General features: G+C 47.4%; 1 pseudogene; it reads left to right on the top strand.

Annotated features, from left to right (window-relative positions):
• Positions 1 to 3,311: 3,311 nt before the first annotated feature.
• LOC136157733 (histone-lysine N-methyltransferase PRDM9-like) lies at positions 3,312 to 16,726 on the top strand (annotated as a pseudogene).
• The last annotated feature ends 3,697 nt before the right edge of the window (positions 16,727 to 20,423 follow it).

The following is a 20,423-nucleotide window of genomic DNA, read 5'->3' as shown; positions in this document are numbered from 1 at the left end:
CTATGCAGAATACATCATGAGAAATACCGGGCTGGATGAAGCACAAGCTAGATTCAAAATTGCTGGGAGAAATATCAGCAAAGGAGATGTCACAATCCTTATGGCAGAAAGTGAAGAAGAACTAAAGAGTCTCCTGATGAAAGCGAAAGAGGAGAGTGAAAATGTTGGCTTAAAGCTCAACATTCAGAAAACTAAGATCATGGCATCTGGTCCCATCACTTCATGGCAAATAGATGGGGAAACAGTGGCTGACTTTATTTTGGGGGCTCCAAAATCACTGCAGATGGTGACTGCAGCCATGAAATTAAAAGACAGTTACTCCTTGGAAGAAATGTTATTACCAACCTAAACAGTATATTAAAAAGCAGAGATGTTAGTTTGCTAACAATGGTCTGTCTAGTTAAGGCTATGGTTTTTCCAGTGGTCATGTATGGATGGGAGTGTTGGACTGTGAAGAAAGCTGACTGCTGAAGAATGGAAGATTTTGATCTGTGGTGTTGGAGTAGACTCGGGAGTCCCTTGGACTGCAAGGGGATCCAACCAGTCCATCCTAAACGAGATCAGACCTGAGTGTTCATTGGAAAGACTGATGTTGAAGCTGAAACTCCAATGCTTTGGCCACCTGATGTGAAGAGCTGATTCATTTGAAAAGACCCTGATGCTGAGAAAGATTGAGGGCAGGAGGAGAAGTGGACCACAGAGGATGAGATGGTTGGATGGCATCACCGACTCAGTTGACACGAGTTTGGGTAACCTCCGGGAGTTACTGATAGACAGGGAGGCCTGGGGTGCTACAGTCCATGGGGCTGCAAAGAGTCAGACACGACTGAGTGACTGAATTGAACTGATAAGGGGAAAGAATACGAAGAAGAATGGATATCTATATCTATATCAAGAATAGATAGCTATATGTATACCAGATGAGTTGGAATGTAAGGGATGCTAATGGTGACTGGTTCTGACTCTCAAGACTTCAATCAACTGAAGCTTGGAGTCTGCCACAGCCCAAGACCCTTAATGAACATGCCTGTAAAGTTCAAGTATTAGTCACTCACTCATGTCTGACTCTTTGCAACATCATGGACCACCAGGATCCTCTGTCCATGGGATTCTCCAGGCAAGAATACTGGAGTGGACTGCCCCGTCCTCCTCTTGGGATCGTCCTCATTTAGGGGTTGAACCCGGGTCTTCTGCTATGCAGAGATTGTTGACCATCTGAGTCACCACAGAAGCCGGAACATGTCTGTACTCATAGATTAAAGCTTACCAAACTTTGTGGTTACAGAGACACTGCTCTGGAAAGCTCCATGTTGTTCTCCATAGTTCTGCAAGTAATACACTTTTCCCTCCCATGAGCTTTGGCTGTGTTGTACCTTCTAGCTCTACACCCACCAAGAGGGAAACTCGCTTTTCTGGTAAGATTTCTCCATCCAGACTCCCAACCACCACTTGATACTAATTTTACAATCAGTCGCTTTGCTTCCAACGCATGGAAATCACATTATTTTTCTGTGAGCAAAGCTACCTAAGGGCCAGAAACAGTGTCCCTATTTTATCTTGTGAAGCCAATAGGTGTCAGGCAAACTCAGCTCTATGGATCCACAGTCCTCCAGATCGATGCCTTGGCTTACAGAAAACACTTGCAAGGCTCTGAGGTTTTACTTCTACCTCATTTCTGAAGGCTTTTCATACCCACATTAAATAAACAGATGGCTCATCAGTGCCACTTCTACTTTCAGGTTAAAAATCCTCCAAGTGTTTTCTAACATCCTTATTCCATGCGTTGTGCTTAAATCTTTGACCATATGGTGTTTATCGTGCATCTCATCAGAATGTAGTTAGTTACACCGTTTCCCTTGAATAATGCAGTACTCACCACATAAGAGGTCTCTGCAAAACTGGATTTGATAAGGCAGGGCACAGTGGGCCTAGGATAAACTCTGGGAGCGCGGTTACAGTCTGGTGGAGCCGATATACCAGTTGAGGGCACTGGAAAGAACTTTCAGCCTGAGGAAAACCCGCCCACCTGAGGATCCAGGCCTCAGAGTCCATGCCTGAAGACAAAGAGACCAGCCAAGATGCGCCTGCGCACTGGAGGCGTGACAGACACGCCCACAGAGCAGCCAAACCGCGAGCGGTGGGGCGGGGCCTCCATCGCGCTCCCCACCCTACGGCCGCCTATTGGCCAAACCGCCTCAGTCACAACGCAGATTGGTCGCTTGTGCCTGACAGGGTACAGGCAGGCTGCTGGCCCTTCACTTCACCTCAGCGCCGACGGACTGGACTTCGCTGAACCTCTAGCGCTCCCGGGGACAGGGTGGGAAGCGCGGCAGGACAGCGGGGAGGCTGAAGGGAACGCATCCTGCGCACTTCTGGTAAACTCTTAGCCTGATGGCTTCAAATTCCAGGGTGGGAGGCCCGAAATCCTGTTAAATTTGAGTAACCTGAGTCCTAATCTGAAGGGGGCTTGCGTCTCGTCAGCTTCAGGGATTACAAGTCCCTTCACCCACAGAAACACCAAATCCCCTAGTACTGCGATACTCAAATACCTAGATTAACCCCAGTTCCCCTCAGCCTGAGGCACCCTAAAAATACCACCCGCAGAGGGACCAAATTTCCTAAGCCTCGGAGACAATGAATACCTCAGCCTGGGAGCTTTTAAAACTCTTCCTCCTCAAGATCCTAACTGTCCTGCCTATCGGAGCACTAAAGTCCCTTAATAAGAAAGCCCCGATTTCCTCAGCCTCAGAGATCCCAAGTTTTCTCATCCTGCATATTCTACATAAGACAAAAGATTCCCAGTCCCCGCTGTCTGAGGACCCCAGTTACTTCAGCCCGTGGGACCCAGATCTCATCAAGCCGAGCGACTTCTCCCTTAGACGTAGAACCTACGTTATGCCCTGATTTTTCTGAGTCCCCAGGAGGAGATCCTCAAAACCCTTCTTGGAGAAACATTCCCTTTGTTTCACTGGAACAGAGCCCTGATTTCAGCCTGACCCCAGTACAGCAGTTAGGGGTTTCCGGGTCTCCTCGAGAATCCCTCCGTCACCCACAGACACATCCCTCCCAGTGCCTTCCTTCAGAGGGACAGAATTGTAGGTGAACCAAAGAAACCAAATCTAGTTCATAGTAGGCTGATCTGTCATATCTAGTCAGGATCCGTCCATCCCTCCAATATCCTCACCCTGACTTTCCCCTCACATTCCTGCCCTGGACACTCCATCCAAGGCAGGAAGCTCAGGCTCTGGACACTGGTCTGGGCTATCTCAGCACCTTCTTCTTCCACAGGCACCTTGGCCTTGAGCACTCCAATGGCCATGAGGCCGGACAGGTCTCCAGAGGAGAGCACTGAGGGAGATGCCGGGAGAACAGAGTGGAAGCCCACGGTGAGAGGTGGAGGCGGCAAAGCTGGGCTCGAAGCCAGCTATATAGGAAGGACGTGGCGCTGGTCCCTGAAGCACCACAGACTGCTTGTCTGAACAGCTGAGTGAACTTCCCTCTGACCGCACACAGGATGGGAATGCCTGGTTCTGTCTGAGATGGTGGGGTGGAGATGGACAAAACAGGACACTAGCTTCTCAACTGCTCTGTGTCCAGGCAGAGCTAGGAAATGCTCAGTGTTTGTTCAGTTAAGCAGGACGCAGTCGGGAAGGAAAGTCTTCATCCCTGTCTCACACAGACCATCCAGGAGCTTCAGGCTACTCCCCGCACAGAAGGTGGAGGAGAAGGATCAGCTCTAAGGTCTGACTTAGATTAGTAAATCACTGATGAAATCTATTATTTTCCTTAGGACAAAGATGCTTTCAAAGACATCTCCGTATACTTCTCCAAGGAAGAATGGGAAGAGATGGGAGAATGGGAAAAAATCCAATATAGGACTGTGAAAAGAATCTATGAAGCGCTGATTGCTATAGGTAACAGGAAGTGCTGGGCGCCTGTGAGCCTGGGAAACATGAAACAGGTCTTCACCCTCAGTGTTCACTTGGCCTGCTCTTTGGTGGCCTCTCCTGCTCACAGTTCCCTTTTGTGTGGAGACTAACCTGGAGGAAATGTTTACAGTTCTGTACCAGAGGGAGGGTGACCTGCAGTGCAGAGCTCACCTCTTGCCTTGTTCTAGATTCCCCCAGCACATCCTACTGATTCCCTGACTTTGTGACACTTTCCATTGCTTCTATGCTTTGTTTCCCCTTCTTAGAAAAAATGTTTTGCTTCTTTCCAGGTTTCAGAGCCACTCGACCAACTTTCATGCATCCCCGCAGGCAGGCCATCAAGCCCCAGGGAGATGACACTGAGGATTCTGATGAAGAATGGACACCAAGGAAGCAAGGTGAGAGGCCAGGAGGATGTGGAGGTGTCTTCCTGAAACCAGCCTGGGCTTAGGTCTCAACTACATCTCAGCCAGTAGCAAGGAAAACATAATTTCAGCATTCCCACGTGGCTGTGGCTAAATATTGACATTAGCCTGAATGAAGATGAATGTATAGGTTCTCCAGTGTAATTTTCAAAAGTTTTATGGTTAAAATTTATCATTCTTTTAAAAAAGAATTATCTTGCTAAACATTCTTAGTGAAAGGCAGTTAAACAAACCTTAGAATTAAATTCACCAAACAGATTGGTTATTGGTTATTGTATTAAGTCTCTTCAAAGAGGAAATGATTAACATATTATGTCAAGATACGTTATATATGTATGTATATAAAACAAAACCGGTGATCTTCTTACCCTAAGGTTAAACTAATTCTTTATTTTGATTCTGGGAAAGGCTTGGAGAGAACTATTTATTCTCCATGATCTTTCCCACATTTCACTGACCAGAGATGGCATCAGGTAAATAAAATGAAGTACACTTATTATAAAATAGAAGTGAGCATCTCACTTCCTCTTCTGCTGCTCAAACAGTTTAGAATGATTAACCTGCCTAGACTGGAGAAAACAACTTAGATAGTTCTATGATTCTCCATCTATGGATTTCTGTTCTCCCAGATTTTTAAAAATTATTTATTTAGTTGTGGCTGCACTGGGTCTTTGTTGCTGTGCACGGGCTTTCTCTAGTTGCGGTGAGTGTCTTCTCGTTGCAGAGCACGTGCAGGCTCTGTAGTTTCTGACACACAGGCTTAACTGCCCCGCAGAAAGTGGCATCTCCCTGGACCAGCCATCGAACCTGTCTCCTCTGCATTGGCAGGCAGATTCTCATCCACTGGGCACCAGGGACGTCCCTCTCTTCCCTGAGGTTATTAAAACTAGGGAAAGGGACATGAAAACCAAACATTTGGTTGTCTGCAAAGGTTTTGACATAAGGAGAGACTCTTCATAGGGAATACATACGCCTCGGTTCACCATACGCCTGCTCGTCTTTATTTACCTTTTTAACAGTTTCTGAGTGTATGGCACACCGCTGCTAACTATGTACACGTTAGTGTTAGTGGCCACAGTGCTAATCGCTCAGTCATGGCTGACTCTGCGTCCCCATAGACTGGAGCCCACCAGGCTCCTCTGTCCATGGGATTCTCTAGGCAAGAATCCTGGTGTGGGTTGCCATCTCCTGCTCCAGGTGATTTCCCAAGCCAGGGATTGAGCCTGCATCTGTTGCATCTCCTGCATTGCCGGTGGATTTTTTACTGCTGAGCCACCGGGGATATATACACACATTGCTGTACAACAAGTCTGTAGAAGTGTTACCTCTTGCGTGACTGAAGCCCTAACCCACTGAGGAACAATTCTCCAATCCTTCCTCCTCACAGCCCTTGGCAACCATGATTATATTTTCTCTTTCCATAGATTTGATTAATTTAGATACCTCAGAGAAGTGGAATCAGGCAATGTTTGCCTTTTTTGATTGGTCACTTCACTGAGTATATTATCATCAAGGCCTATCTATGACGTAGCATGTGACAGATTTCTTTTTGAAGGCTTCAAAATATTCCGTTGTGTGCATGTGGATATAAGAGCTATGACATATATATTATATATAATCTCTATCTTTTATCCCAAATGATCATTTAGATTGCTTACGCATCTAAATTGCTTATGCCCATTGGGAATAATGCAGGAATGACTATATGTGTGCTCACTATTTAGTCAATGTCTTGTTTTCAATTTTTTATGGAAACACACTCTTGAGTTGGATTGCTAGACCATACAGCAGTTCTAACTTTCTGTGGAAACTCCATACTGTTTCTATAAAGCTTGCAACATTTTACATTGCCAACAATAGTGTATAAGGGTTCCAATTTATCCATATCCTTACCAAACTTCCTATTGTCTTCTTATACATATTGCCCATCACGGAAGGTTTCAATTTGCATTTCCCTATTGATTAGTAATATTGAGCATCTTTTCGTATGCTTGTAGGCCAGTTGTGTATTTTCTCTGGAGAAATGTTTATTCAATTCCTTCTCTCACTGTTAGTCAGCTCAGACTGCCATAACAAAGCAGACTGCATTCCTTAAACCACAGAAATTTGTTTTCTTACAACGGTGGAGCATGGAAATTTGATATCAAGGTGCCATCATGGTCCGTCGGGTTCTCTTCCTGGCTTATAGGTAGCATTCATACTGGTGTGTACTTATTAACCCCTTTTCAGATGCATACTTTACAAATATTTTCTACCATCCTATAAGTGGCCTTTTCAACTCTGTTCAGTGTCCTTTGCTGCACAGAGGTTTTAAGATTAATCTCATTTGTCTATTTTTACTTTGTTACTAATCCTTGTGCACTTGGCACCATATCTAAGAAATCATTGCTGATTCAGTGTCGTGAAGCTTCACACTTGTTGTCTTCTAAGAGCCTTATCAAGTCTTGCGTTTAGGTATTTCATCCATTCTGAGTGATTTCTCTTCAAGATGTAAGATGTTCATTATTTTGCATATGGTTATTTTGTTTCCCCAGCACCATTCATTACAGGCAGTAAACTTTCCCCATTATCTTGACACCCTAGATGAAGATCATTAGACCATGTATCCAAGAGTTGATTTCTGGCTGTCTCTTCTGTTCCATTGATTGACATATCTGTCTTTATGCCAGCCAGCTTCCTCAGTGGCTCAGCAGGTGAAGAATCTGCCTTCAGTGGAGGCGACACAGGAGATGTGGGTTCACTCCATGGGTTAAGAAGATCCCCTGGAGAAGGCAATGGCAACCCTGTCCAGTATTCTTGCCTGAGAAATCCCCTGGACAGAGGAGCCTGGTGGGCTACAGTCCAATATGTCACAGAAAGTCAAGAAGACTGAGCGGCTAAGCACACACGTTTTGCCAAATCCACACTCTTTTCGTTCCTGTCCCTTTGTAGTGTGTTCTGAAATCAGAGGCCTCCAGCTTTGCTGTTCTTTCTAAGATTGCTTTGCCTCTTTGGGATGCTCTGGGATTCCGTGTTAACTGTTGGATGGATTTTCTATATCTGAAAAAAATTCCATGGAATTTTAGTAGGAATTGTTTTAAATCTTTAAATTACTTTCGGTAGTATGAACAGGTTAATAATATTAAGCCTCCAAATCCATAAACATGAGACAACTATCTATTATTTATGTCAGATTTCTTTCAGCAATATTTTGTAGTTTTCAACATATAAGTCTTTCATCTCCTTAAGTTTGTTTCTAATTACTTCATTCTTTTCAATGCTATTATATATAAAATTATTTGTCCAGTGGCTAAGATTCCACACGCCCAATGCAGAGAACTTCGGTTCTGTCCCTAGTCAGGGAACTAGATCCCACATGCCACAACAAAGACCTGGCACAAAGAATTAAATAAAAATAAATATTTTTCTTTAGATTTAACTCAACCCTAGCTTCAAAAAAACGAAAAATAAATAGTATTGTTTTCTTATTTTCCTTTGTGGAATGGTCATTCTTCATGCACGGGAAGATATTTGAAAGTTGATTTTGTACCGTGCAACTTTCTGTGCAGGTTTTTTGTGTATGTGGATTTAAAGATTTTTCTACACATAAAACCATGCACCTGTGAAGAGATATGATTTTACTTCTTTCTTTCCAAATGGAAGCCTTTTGTTTCCATTTCTAACCTACAGTGCTGGCTAGGAGTTCTAATATTACGGTGAACAGAAATGTTGAAAATGGGCATCCTTCCCTTTTTTCCTTGATCTTTTTCACTGATGACTATGATGTTAGAGATAGACTTTCAATATATGACCTTTATTATATTGCAGTCACTTCCTACTATGTCTATATTCTTGAGTACTTTTGTTATGAAAGACTAGTAAATTTATTAGAAACTTTATGAATATCAGATGAGGCACAGATGAAGTTTCGTATTTTTTTTAATTTTAAGAAAATTACGTAATGCTCCCAGTGGAACCATGGGAGTTGATGATACAGAAATCATTTTCCATTCCTCCTTTGGTAATCATTTTCTTTGTCACTCTCTGGCTTAGAATTATGTGTCGTTAATTAGAATACCAGAGTTTGGAAACATTTACCAACCAAAACACTGATTCCCTTCATTTTTTAGGTAAACCTTCTTCGATGCCCTTCAGAGTGGAGCACAGTAAACACCAGAAGGTGAGTATTTCCCAGATCCTGTTGCCAAAATATCCTCCTCATGGATCCAGTCACAGGTGAGAATAGGAGAAAACACAGAGATCCTGGAGACCGCTGCCTTCCTGTCCTGAATCTTTAGCACACTGTCTAATATCATCACCACCTTTACAGTTAGTAAGAATAACAAACATAGTATCCTGTTCTATTGTTGATTTATTCTCAAAATATTTCAGACTTTAAGCATTTTATGTGAATAAACTTACTTAAACCTTAAAACAATCCTACAGTACCTATAATTAGGTAAATAGCTATCACCAATATAGACCCAAACAAATGAGGTGAAAACATTTAATTATATGCCTGGGGTCACAGTATCACTGGTAGTGCAATCTAAAACAATGCACGTACTCTAAACCCCTTACAAACTGATTAAAGCTTCCATAGTTCTTTGAAGCTTATTCATACATCTTTATATCATTTATCTGAGAGATGTTTTCAACCTCAGTTTTTTTGTGCTGTGCTAGGGACGGATATGCTAAGACATCTGACTAAGGGAAGATAAGGACATTTTGGGCAGTTTGTAGAGTGGATGGTCCAAGATGAAGAAGCTTAAGGACATGCTGGGCAGTTTGTAGAGTGGACAGTCCATGATGAAGAAGGAAAGAGGATCCCTACCTCAGAGCCTCCCACTCCAATAAGAGGAAGCAACTTGCAACCCTGATAAGCCTCACGTTTATGACTGAAAAGCAACAAATAAGAAAATGACAGAAGGACTTCACATAGATTACCCACATTTGAGTAGAAACTCATCATCTGGTCATCATTTCAAATGCTCATTCATGTAGGAGGGAGTAACAACTCCTTCCTCTGAGCTCTAATAGGCAACTCTCCTGTTTGGAATCAAGTGTTCAGCCTGCCCCTGTGTTGCGAGCTTTGAGAGCCTAGCCCACACCCATTCATTCTCAGAAGTCCAGGCCCAGCTCAAAGCCCCTGAGGGCCCCCTGAATGGTTTATGAAAGAGTGACTCCACATTGAAGCATTCATCTAGGAGTAGAAAGGTCAAAGGATGCTGAAGATAGTATCTGTGAGCCACACTTGAAATATAGATGCAGTTTAGGGAATAAATTGATACCAGGGATGTACGTTCACGTTCTTACTGTATTAAATACCTCACACAACAATTTGTGGAAGGTTATTAAATTTCATGTCCACTATAATATTAAGAATTAGCCTGTATACCAATTCATGGATCAGGAAACTGAGAAGAACCAGCTGGTCATACAGCCTTGTTCAAGGAGAACTGATGAGACCAGCTACTTTAATTCCAAACATTGTCGATAGGACATGGCAACCTGCAGCTTTCATCTCATTTTCTTTATTGTCTAAATATGTTTCTGCCGATCGTCTTTTCTCCTCTTAATCTCACTGCTTTGTCACCATATTTTCCACATGTGTTTTGTCCCCTCTGTAATTTACCATAGTTCCTCGTCCATCAAAGGGCCACTAATTAATAGAAACCCCCCGGATCTCTCAATGAGCCATTACCCTTTTCTTTCCCTGGCCTCCAGCTATTCTCCCTGCCTTGCTCTCACTTTTACGCAGAAAGTTGAAGGGGAAGAACCTTAAAATATGAATTCTAGTTTTGATTCCCTATCCACATAGGTCCTTTTTTTACACTCCAGTGTTCAGACCCTCCCCCCATATCAGGTATTTCCAAGATTTGTCAAAGTTTTAACTGAAGTCATGCATGTGAAAACACTTCATAAAGTCTTAAAGAACTAAAGAAATGCATGTTGTCTTTTACTCACATGGAAGAGAATGTCCACGGCACCATTAAGTAATGAATCTGGTTTGAAGGAATTGCTGGGAGCAGCAGAATCGCTGAAGACAAGTGGCTCCAAGCAGGCTCAGAAACCGGTCCCCCCTCCCAGAAAAGCAAGGACCCCTGGACAGTACCCCAGACAAAAAGTCGGTAAGAGACAATTTGGCGAGTTCCTCTAATTAGTTCCTCTAATCCCTCTAGAAAAACTAATAGATATGGCCTAGGTGTGTGGCATGGACTTTGTGTATGCATGGGTTTAGGCTGGACTGATCTTAGACATGAAGTTAGCACTGGGGCATTGGGAAAATCTTATACATTTTGTGATGTCCTGATTGCTATCTCTAAAGTGAAGATAAGGATACATAATTCATACAGTGCTTGAATGCCTTACATTAAATGCAAATGTCTGACACCTACAAGGAGTTCAATAAATCCAGCTGTGATAATGGGAACCGAGCTTTGTTAGTGTTTATGCCCAGACCTCTGTTCAGTGCCTTACATATCATGTGCCCTTACCATATATTTTCTGAGTAGAGGTGTCATTGAACTATTTCCTAAGTAAGATGGTTTGGAAGTTAAACCTACTAACGGGAAGTGCAAGATGGTGTCACTGAACTGGGCATCTGTGGTCAGAGGAGCCTCAGTCTCCTGAACCTGTAGATAAAGGGAGAAGAAACAAAGCATAGAAAAGGGACTTCCTGGGGGTTAAGTGGTTAAGGGTCCACGCTTCCACTGCAGGAGGTGTGGGCTCCATTCCTAATCAGGGAACTAAGATCCCACAAGCCATGCAGTCTGGCCAAGAAATTAATATTACATCATAAAAGCATAAAATTACAAAAGTAAAGTTTGAAAACTACATGTAAGAAAGTTTTAACAAAGTGTATAGAGGGACAGGTAGGAGATCTCACACTTTCTGATAAAACATGTACTAACTCCCCAGACCCCACGAGCCTTTCTTAGCTTCTGTTCTCCATCTTAGAACTCAGAAGAAAGGAGACTGGAGTGAAGAGGTACAGTCTACGGGAAAGAAAGGGCCACGTGTACCAAGAGGTCAGCGAGCCTCAGGATGACGACTACCTCTGTGAGTGACCCCGCTGGCCCACTCATGGAGAAAGGGCTACGAGCCCTTGATCCACTAACCTTACGTCACCATTTGGTCCCCCAATCATCCCCTTCCTCTATGACTTGGGGTGCAAGATCGAGGCCAAAGGCCATGAATGCCCTAGTTCTTTATGAAGGTCATTACGAAAAGCAACATCACTGTACCTCCTCTCACTCCCTGTTCTCACCTCCAGATTGTGAGGAGTGTCAGAACTTCTTCATCGACAGCTGTGCTGCCCATGGGCCCCCAACCTTTGTAAAGGACTGTGCAGTGGAAAAGGGGCATGCCAATCGCTCAGACCTCACTCTGCCCCCTGGGTTAAGCATCAGACTGTCGGGCATCCCTGACGCTGGGCTTGGAGTGTGGAACGACGCATCTGATCTGCCACCTGGCCTGCAATTTGGCCCCTATGAGGGCCAGATCACAGACGATGAAGAGGCTGCCAACAGTGGATATGCCTGCCTGGTGAGAAGCACTCGTTTCCCTGTCCTCTGGCCTCTAACCGCTTGTATGTGGTGGGAGGTACTTCATGTCTACATGGGAGGATGCAGATGGTGATAACACGGTCGGCAAAGACACAGTCAACCCTGGGTACTGTGTGCCCTGGGCGTGAACAGAGGACTTCCATCTAAAGGTCAGAGGAGAGGTGGGACCACAGTGTACAGACACTCTGGACCTGTATCTAAAGGTCAGAAGTGAGATGGGAACACCTAGGTACACACTCACAAGACCTCTATCTAAATGTCAGAGGAGAGGTGGGACCACAGTGTACAGACACACAGAAGGGACTCCTCCCTTGTGGAGCCCTTGCCTTCAATGAACCAAGAGACTCAGGCTTGAAATGATGAGTAAGGAGCTTACCGTGTGGTCTGACTGGCACTTGAATCCATGCAGGCTGAAAAGCACCAATGACTACACAGGGAAATATCTCTTCTATTGCTTCCTACCAAAAAAAAAAAAAAAGAAAGAAAGAAAGAAAGAGGAAAGCTTGTAACTCTTTCTCTGACCCTCAGATCACCAAAGGGAGAAACTGCTACGAGTATGTGGATGGAAAGGACACGTCTTGGGCCAATTGGATGAGGTGAGTGCAGTGAGTCTGCAGTGTGTAGACATTGAGACTCCCTCCATCCCACGCCCCTTTCCTTCTCAACCCGGCTCCCTCAATAGCTTTCTCATCTCCTTTCCTTTTTTCCCTCCATATCATGCTGTTTCATTTCAAAAGACACTAGAAAGAAGGAAATAAAAACATGGCATGTGCCGTCAAGATACAAGTCTATATACTGAAAAAAACTGGTGTGCTTGAAAACAACTTGAGGAGACTAGATTCACCAGGGACACTTTAACTCACTTAATGGACACTTATCACACCCTTTATGGTGCAGTTTAGACAGTGAACATCGATACTGAAGCAGATCACACAACCCATGTCCTGTTGGAGAACATACTGCAAACAGACATTAGCCAATTGATTTTAGGAGCAGTAACCTTACTTTTTCTATCTCTGAGTAACTGCACAGCGCCAGGATGACCTAACACAGGAGACCTTGACTCTCTGTGGGCAACATCCTCCTCAGGCGTGGTTCCAGTGAGAAGTGGGCCCTGAGGCCTCAGAAGGAATGGGGGGCAGCTTGGCCCTGAGCAGGGCCATTCTCTGAGGGCCTCTCCTTTCATCAGTGCAGGCAGACAGTGAACACACTATTACTGTTCCGTGTCCCAAGCTATATTAGAGCTCTCTCCAAGTTTCCGTGGGAGGGGGTGGGCAAGTGAATAGGACCCTGTATACACGTGGGGAGATGGGAGAAAGCCTCGGGAGAGAAGGCAGGCTGGGGTGAGTGCTGAGGGCTGCGTACTAGCCAAGGAGCACCAAGTCCTGTGGATGAAAGATAACTTAATTCAGAGTTTAGAGGAGCTGGAGGTCACCAGCCTCACGGACAGTCTAGGTGGAAACGAGTCTGGAACTGGGCTCTGGAAAATGGCTACTTAGATAAGGAGAGAAAAGCATGGGAATTCACATGCCCTGATCGAAGGTGTGAACAGAAGGTCCACATGAGGGGCGGCCTCAGAGGCGGAAGGCAAGGAGCTGTGCATGGGCGGAGAGTGGAGGGCACTCATCACCTGAAGTTTCTTTCCCTTTCCCGGCCTCGACCCCAGGTATGTGAACTGTGCCCGGGACGACGAGGAGCAGAACCTGGTGGCCTTCCAGTATCACGGGCAGATCTTCTACCGAACCTGCCGGGTAGTCAGGCCGGGCTGTGAACTGCTGGTCTGGTACGGGGACGAGTATGGTCAGGACCTTGGCATCAAGCGGAACAGCAGAGGAAGAGCGAGCTCGCGGCCGGGAGAGGTGAGTGTCTCCCCTCTTCCAGGACCCCACCCCATCCTGGGAGCCTCCGTGGTCCGATTTCGAAGCAGAGGACAATCCAGTCCAAAGTCAGTTGAATAGCAATTAAAAAGCCTCATAATTTGATTATTTTCATATGATTGTTAGGAAAAATTTTTATATTAAAAATGCTAGTTCTAATTTTTAATATTTCATGCAAAAAAATGTGTAACATCACCTTCTGCTGAAAGGCTTAGAAGCAAAAAGCAACATTTCTAGCACCTACCAACTCCCTGCCCTTTATTTGTTTCTGCTTCATTTCCTGCCATTTCTAAGCAACACGTGTACAGTGATGCGCATTCAGTCACTGTTCCAGTCTGTTGTCATGTGAGTTCACGCTCTGTGCCAGACGGGGCTCCACGCCCCGAAACAGACAGAATCACTGCCCTGGGGCAGCAGAGGCTTCATACCAGACAGGGGCTAGTGATCTGAGGAAAACCAGCGCAGGGAACGTGCCTCGGGTCAGCGTGAGCAGAGGGTGGGGTATGGTGCAGGACGGTGCGGCAGGGTCTCTGCAGAGATAAGACCTGCGGGGAAGGATTCCAGGCAGGGGAGCAGCCAGTGCCACAGTCCCAGGACCGGGAAGCGAGGCCAGGCCAGGGATCGGAGGAGGAAGCACAGAGGGAGAGGAAGGAGGCTGGACGGGACACGGAAGCCTCAGGGCCTGTGTCCACGTGCAGGCCCCAGGGGTCCTCCTGGGTGACACAGAACAACCGCAGGCTTTCAGCTGCAACCGGCATGTTCTCTGTGCTAAGACGATGCTTTGGTTCACTTTTGGGAAGAGACAGCAGCAGGGAGTCCCCTCAGAGATCAGTTCATTGCCAGACATGAGCGGAGAGTGGGCTGTCTGAAGATGCTTGGGAGTGAGGGTGTGAAGTGTCTGACTGGACATGTATTTTTAAACATGGATTCCTAGTGCATGTTAAGTGGACTAAGCCTGAATGAAATAAATGAGGTATGAGTACTGGTGAGGCTTGAGAAAGGATATGCCTTTATTTTATGATTTATGGGAAACTGAGAGAGGAGCAATTTGTGAACCAGTTTGGGCAGCAGGATCCAGACCTGTAGTCAGTGGGACCTGAGTCGCTCGGTCTCATCCAGGCTCAAACCCACTTCCTGCAGAGATTGGCACAAAGCCTGCTATTTGAACAAGGAACCACAAAGTCAGAATTAGCCACACCTGCTCTAACCACCCCCCGTGCTGCCTCCCATATGCAGAGAGCTCCAGGCCAGGCGCCCCTAACTTAATAGACCCTTTCCCCTCACAGGGAGCCTCTCAGGAGATTCCACCTAAGTCATCAAGTCTTATCCCTCAGTAGGGTAAATACCTGGGGCCACTGTGACGTGACGTTTCAGACACTTACACGCAGGGAAAGTCCCTGCAGATCCACCTCTATCAGGAGAGACGCTGCCTCTGATGCAGCTGGAAGGTCCCTCTATGGGTGATATGTAGAAAAGGACCCTGACACCCGCTACCTGGATTTCTGTAGATGTAGAGAATAACAGTGGAATGGAAGAGTGGACTGTAAAGGCACTTGATGGGCGACAGATCGTGCACTGTCAACACTTAGATGATGAGTGGGGACGGCCTGACCACGGCAAACCAGCTACCTGACAAAAGCTTCCTCTTTCAGCAGAACCGAAGCCCAAGATCCACCCATGTGCCTCCTGCTCTCTGGCCTTCTCCAGCCATAAATTCCTCAGCCAACACATCCAACGCAGTCACCCCTCCCATACCCTCGTGAGACCATCTGAAAGAGACCTCCTCCAACCAGAGCATCCCTGCCCAGGCAGTCAAAATCAGCCATATTCAGATCCACACAGCCCGAGTGACAAACCTGAGGGTCAGGAGGCCAAGGACAGGCCCCAACAATTGCTGAAAAGCGTAAGGCTGAAGAGGATTTCAAGGGTCTCTTCCTACTCACCCGCAGGACAAATGGGGGGTTCGTGGGTGCATGAGAGAATGACAGACGAGCCCAGCACAAGCCAGAAACTGAATCCAGAGGACACAGGCACATTGCTAACGGGGGCAGGGGTCTCAGGGATTATGAGGGTCACATGCGGAGAGTGTGGGCAAGGCTCCAAGGACAGGTCAAGTCTCATCACACACGAGAGGACACACACAGGGGAGAAGCCCTATGTTTGCGGGGAGTGTGGGCGAAGCTTCCATCGGAAGTCCCATCTCATCACACACCAGAGGACACACACGGGGGAGAAGCCCTTTGTTTGCGGGGAGTGTGGGCGAAGCTTCAGTCAGAAGTCAGCCCTCATCAGACACCAGAGGACACACACAGGGGAGAAGCCCTATGGTTGCGGGGAGTGTGGGCGAAGGTTCAGTGATAAGTCAAATCTCATCTCACACAAGAGGACACACACAGGGGAGAAGCCCTATGTTTGCGGGGAGTGTGGGCGAAGCTTCAGTGATAAGTCAGTCCTCATCAGACACCAGAGGACACACACAGACGAGAAGCCCTATGTTTGCGGGGTTTGTGGGCGAAGCTTCAATCGGAAGGCCCATCTCATCACCCACCACAGGACACACACGGGGGAGAAGCCCTATGCTTGCGGGGAGTGTGGGCGAAGCTTCAGTGATAAGTCAGTCCTCATCACACACCAGAGGACACACACGGGGGAGAAGCCCTATATTTGCAGGGAGTGCGGGCGAAGCTTCGGCGACAAGTCAGTCCTCATCAGACACCAGAGGATACACACAGGAGAGAAGCCCTATGTTTGCGGGGAGTGTGGGCGAAGCTTCCATCAGAAGTCAGCCTCATAAGACACCAGAGGACACACACAGGGGAGAAGCCCTATATTTGCGGGGAGTGTGGGCGAGGCTTCAGTGATAAGTCAAATCTCATCTCACACAAGAGGACACACACAGGGGAGAAGCCCTATGTTTGCAGGGAGTGTGGGCGAAGCTTCTGTCATAAGCCAGTCCTCATCAGACACCAGAGGACACACAGGAGAGAAGCCCTATGTTTGTGGGGAGTGTGGGCGAAGCTTCAGTCAGAAGTATGCCCTCATCAGACACCAGAGGACACACACGGGGAGAAGCCCTATGTTTGCAGGGAGTGTGGGCGAAGCTTCAGCGATAAATCAGTCCTCATCACACACGAGAAGATACACACAGGGGAGAAGCCCTATGTTTGCAGGGAGTGTGGGCGAAGCTTCAGCGATAAGTCAGTCCTCATCACACACGAGAGGATACACACAGGGGAGAAGCCCTATGTTTGCAGGGAGTGTGGGCGAAGCTTCAGTGATAAGTCCAATCTCATCAGACACAAGAGGACACACACAAGGGAGAAGCTCTACGTTTGCAGGGATTGTGGGCGAAGCTTCAGTCAGAAGTCACATCTCATCTCACACTAGAGGACACACACAGGGGAGAAGCCCTATGTTTGCGGGGAGTGTGGGCAAAACTTCAGTCGGAAGTCCCTCCTCATCACCCACCAGAGGACACACACAGGGGAGAAGTCCTATGTTTGCGGGGATCGTGAGTGAGTCATGACCAACAAACCACACCTTAGCCACAGGAGTATTTCTGCAGCCACCCCATGCCTCAGCTCTAAGGGGGCCTCAGAGGAGGCCTGTGACCTGTGACTGTCCCCACGAGTATGAGGAGAGAATTCCTAGGTGGTCCAGGGGTCAAAACTCCAATGCAGAGACCCACGTTCAATACCTGCTTGGGGAACTAGCTCCCACATGCTGCAACTAAGACGCAGCCCAACCGAATAAATAAATATATAATAAATATTTTAAAGAAAAAGTGTGATAAGCACAGAATTATTTGTTAAATAGACCTTCCACTTTCATGACAGGAGAGGAGGTATATAAACCGCAGAGGGTTTCTTAAGTGTTCTGGAGATGTTCATGCCAATTGCCTTCGTGGTTTTTTAGGTCTCCTCTTCTAACAAATTTTGTCTCCAAACAAATCTGAATCCCAGACTGTGTACTCATTCCCCGTTATTACTGACAGCAGTGGGGTCCAGTGAGCTGAACCCCTGGGAAGGCATAATTCTGGAGCCAACTCAGTTAGGTCACTGGACAGTCAATCCTGGGTCCAGGAAGAGGAATGCAGAGTGAGGTCAGAATCACCAGGGAAGGGAATTCCCTGGCCTCCTGGGAAGTGGGGCCTCTCCTCCTTATAGACCCCGGCTCTCCTTTGGCCTCTCCTGGTGACCCTCTGGTTCCCTCTGACTTCTGTAGCCGCAAAGGTGAAGGCCACATGCGCGTGTGTGTGTGTGTGTGCTCGCGAGCCTGACTCAGCATCGGCCGTCTGGTCTCTGCCGCTCCCTCAGGGTCATCACAGCATCTGGACTCCAGATTCGACCACAGGGGTCCAGGTCTCAGGCCTGCTCTCAGCAGCTGCATGAGCTGGGGCAAGATGCTCAACCTCTCTGTGTCTCTATTCTCGTCTGTGATACAGGGTGGGAGCACCAGCCTTTTGGTCTGATGCATAAGCACAGGCGGAATCTGGCAGAGGCTGGCTGAAAACACAAGCCCCAACTTTGCTGTCCTTGTGTTTTTCTCTTTAATATTTTTTTATTTTTAATAGAAGGATAATTGCATTACAGAATTTTATTTCCTGCATGTCCTCCAGCTCCCACACCTACCAGGTCCTCAGATAGATGAGGAAGGGGCTGTTCAGGCACTAGGATGCCCTGGGTGTGAGGTCAGGGGCGCTAAGGGAAGGCGACCTTCCTTCGCATCCCTGCCGTTCCTGCTGAGCTGGGCAGCCCCAGTGCCCCTCCACAGACAGTCGTCCCCCTGCCGAGAACAGAGCCTGGAGCCGCGTTTGCAGGAAATCCCCGTCCGGCCCCCATCCCACCCCCACACGGAGGGTCCTTGAATCCCACACTGTGGCTTCTCTATGCATGGGCCTCGTACATGTGCCTGAGCGCTCTGGTCATCGCTGTCGCGACCTTGAAATTCTTAACCATGGAATAGTTCATCCTTACACTTCCCTTTCATGAGTGAAGTCTGATGGGCCCCGGGGTGTGCTGTGAGCAGAGCAGATGCTCACACAGCACGGGTCCCGTGGTGACCAGGCTGCACGAGGGGACAAGGTGGACGCAAAGCCCCCCACCCTGGGTGAGTGAGGGTGGGGACAGCACCAGGAAGCCACGCTTGCTCAGACCCGGAATCTAGCTCCAACACAGAGTGAAGTCCGTGGTGTTCTTAAGGTCAACCACACCCGTGGAGACACAGATTCAATCCCTGATCTGGGAAGACCCCACGTGCCGTGGAGCAACTAAGTCCTTTCACAACTACTGCAGCCCAAGAGCCTAGAGTCTCTGCTTCCCAACCAGAGCAGCCAACACAGGGAGAAGTTCAGCACAGAAACGAGAGAGCAGCCCCCATGCCCTACAACAAGAGAAAAGCCCGCACAGAGGCAAAGACCCAGAATAGCCAAAATAAATAAATAACTTTTTTTAAGTAGGAGATCGCAGCATTCTCTGCTGATCCAGAGGCTAGGACTCTGAGCTCCCAGCACAGGGGGCCACGTTCAATCCCTGGTCAGGGCACTATTTCCCACATGCTGCAACTGAAGGCCCTGCATGTCACAGCTAAGACCCAGCGCAGCCAATTAAATGAATACTTAAAAGTAGGAGGCTGTTCATCTCTCACCATAGAAAACTGCAACATTTTATGAAAAGAAAAAAACAAAAGATCTTATTTTGCAAATGCTCATGGTTCATTGCAAAATTTTGTCATAATATGCAACTGTTTAAGAAAGAAGAAATTTAGAAAATGCAGAAAGTAAAACCCACCCATAAATGTGTGGGGAACACCAATTACTGCAGCATCTGGCCACGACACACGGGAACACACGTCCGTGTTTTTCTTCTACAAAAAACCTTTCAGCCTCTACCCCCCTTCCCACCAGCCTCTGCTCTGCTCACCAAGAAGACTGCGCTTTGGCCTCGTGACCGGGGGGTTTCTGTTGGACTCAGGGAGGCAGGGGAGCAGGGCTGTATGGTTGGGGGCACCGTCTGGCCTGCAGTGAGGAGAGAAGCGCGAGTGCTCCGCCTCTGGGTCCAGTAACTCCAGGGGCCTCGGGGAGCCGCCTGGGAAGAGGCCTCTCAAACACATTCCCTGCAGTCTCCAGAGTTAGGCACATCCCACGTCTCGGGGTTCAGTTGGGGGTTAACAAGTCCTCTCTTGTTGGACAGAAAAGTGTTTCCACAGAGAATCTGCCCAGATCTTGGCCTACTTTTGATTCTCTTGTTGGATATGGAAAGTGTTTCCACAGAGAATCTGCCTGGATCTCAGCCTCGGTTGTTACAGATGAACAGGCAGTAAGTTCAGGGCTCAGGGAAGTTAGTTCTGAAGCTCTCTGGGTTTAGGGCTACAGCACCTCCTCACCTCCACACCTTCCATGGTCATGGAGCCTTCTCGTCCAGAGGAAGGTGTTCGGCAACACCAGCCACAAAGACACACACTGAAGAGGAGAAAGGCTGGGTGTTCCTGGGGGAGCAGAGGGGCCTTGGACACTCCATGCTGGACCCCTGCCCCACCGGCTTCTCCTCCTTCTCGCTGGGCATGCAGCTTTCACCTCCGGGGTGCCCGCCAGTGAGGGGCTCCCAAGACACCAAGCTGGGGTTGGCGATGGGGGAGCTGGATGCC

The sequence above is a fragment of the Muntiacus reevesi genome, chromosome 2 (assembly GCF_963930625.1).
Source record: "Muntiacus reevesi chromosome 2, mMunRee1.1, whole genome shotgun sequence".
Classification (NCBI taxonomy): Eukaryota; Metazoa; Chordata; class Mammalia; order Artiodactyla; family Cervidae; genus Muntiacus; species Muntiacus reevesi.
The sequence above is the reverse complement of the archived record's forward strand: the minus strand, read 5'-3'. Positions and strand labels throughout refer to the sequence as shown.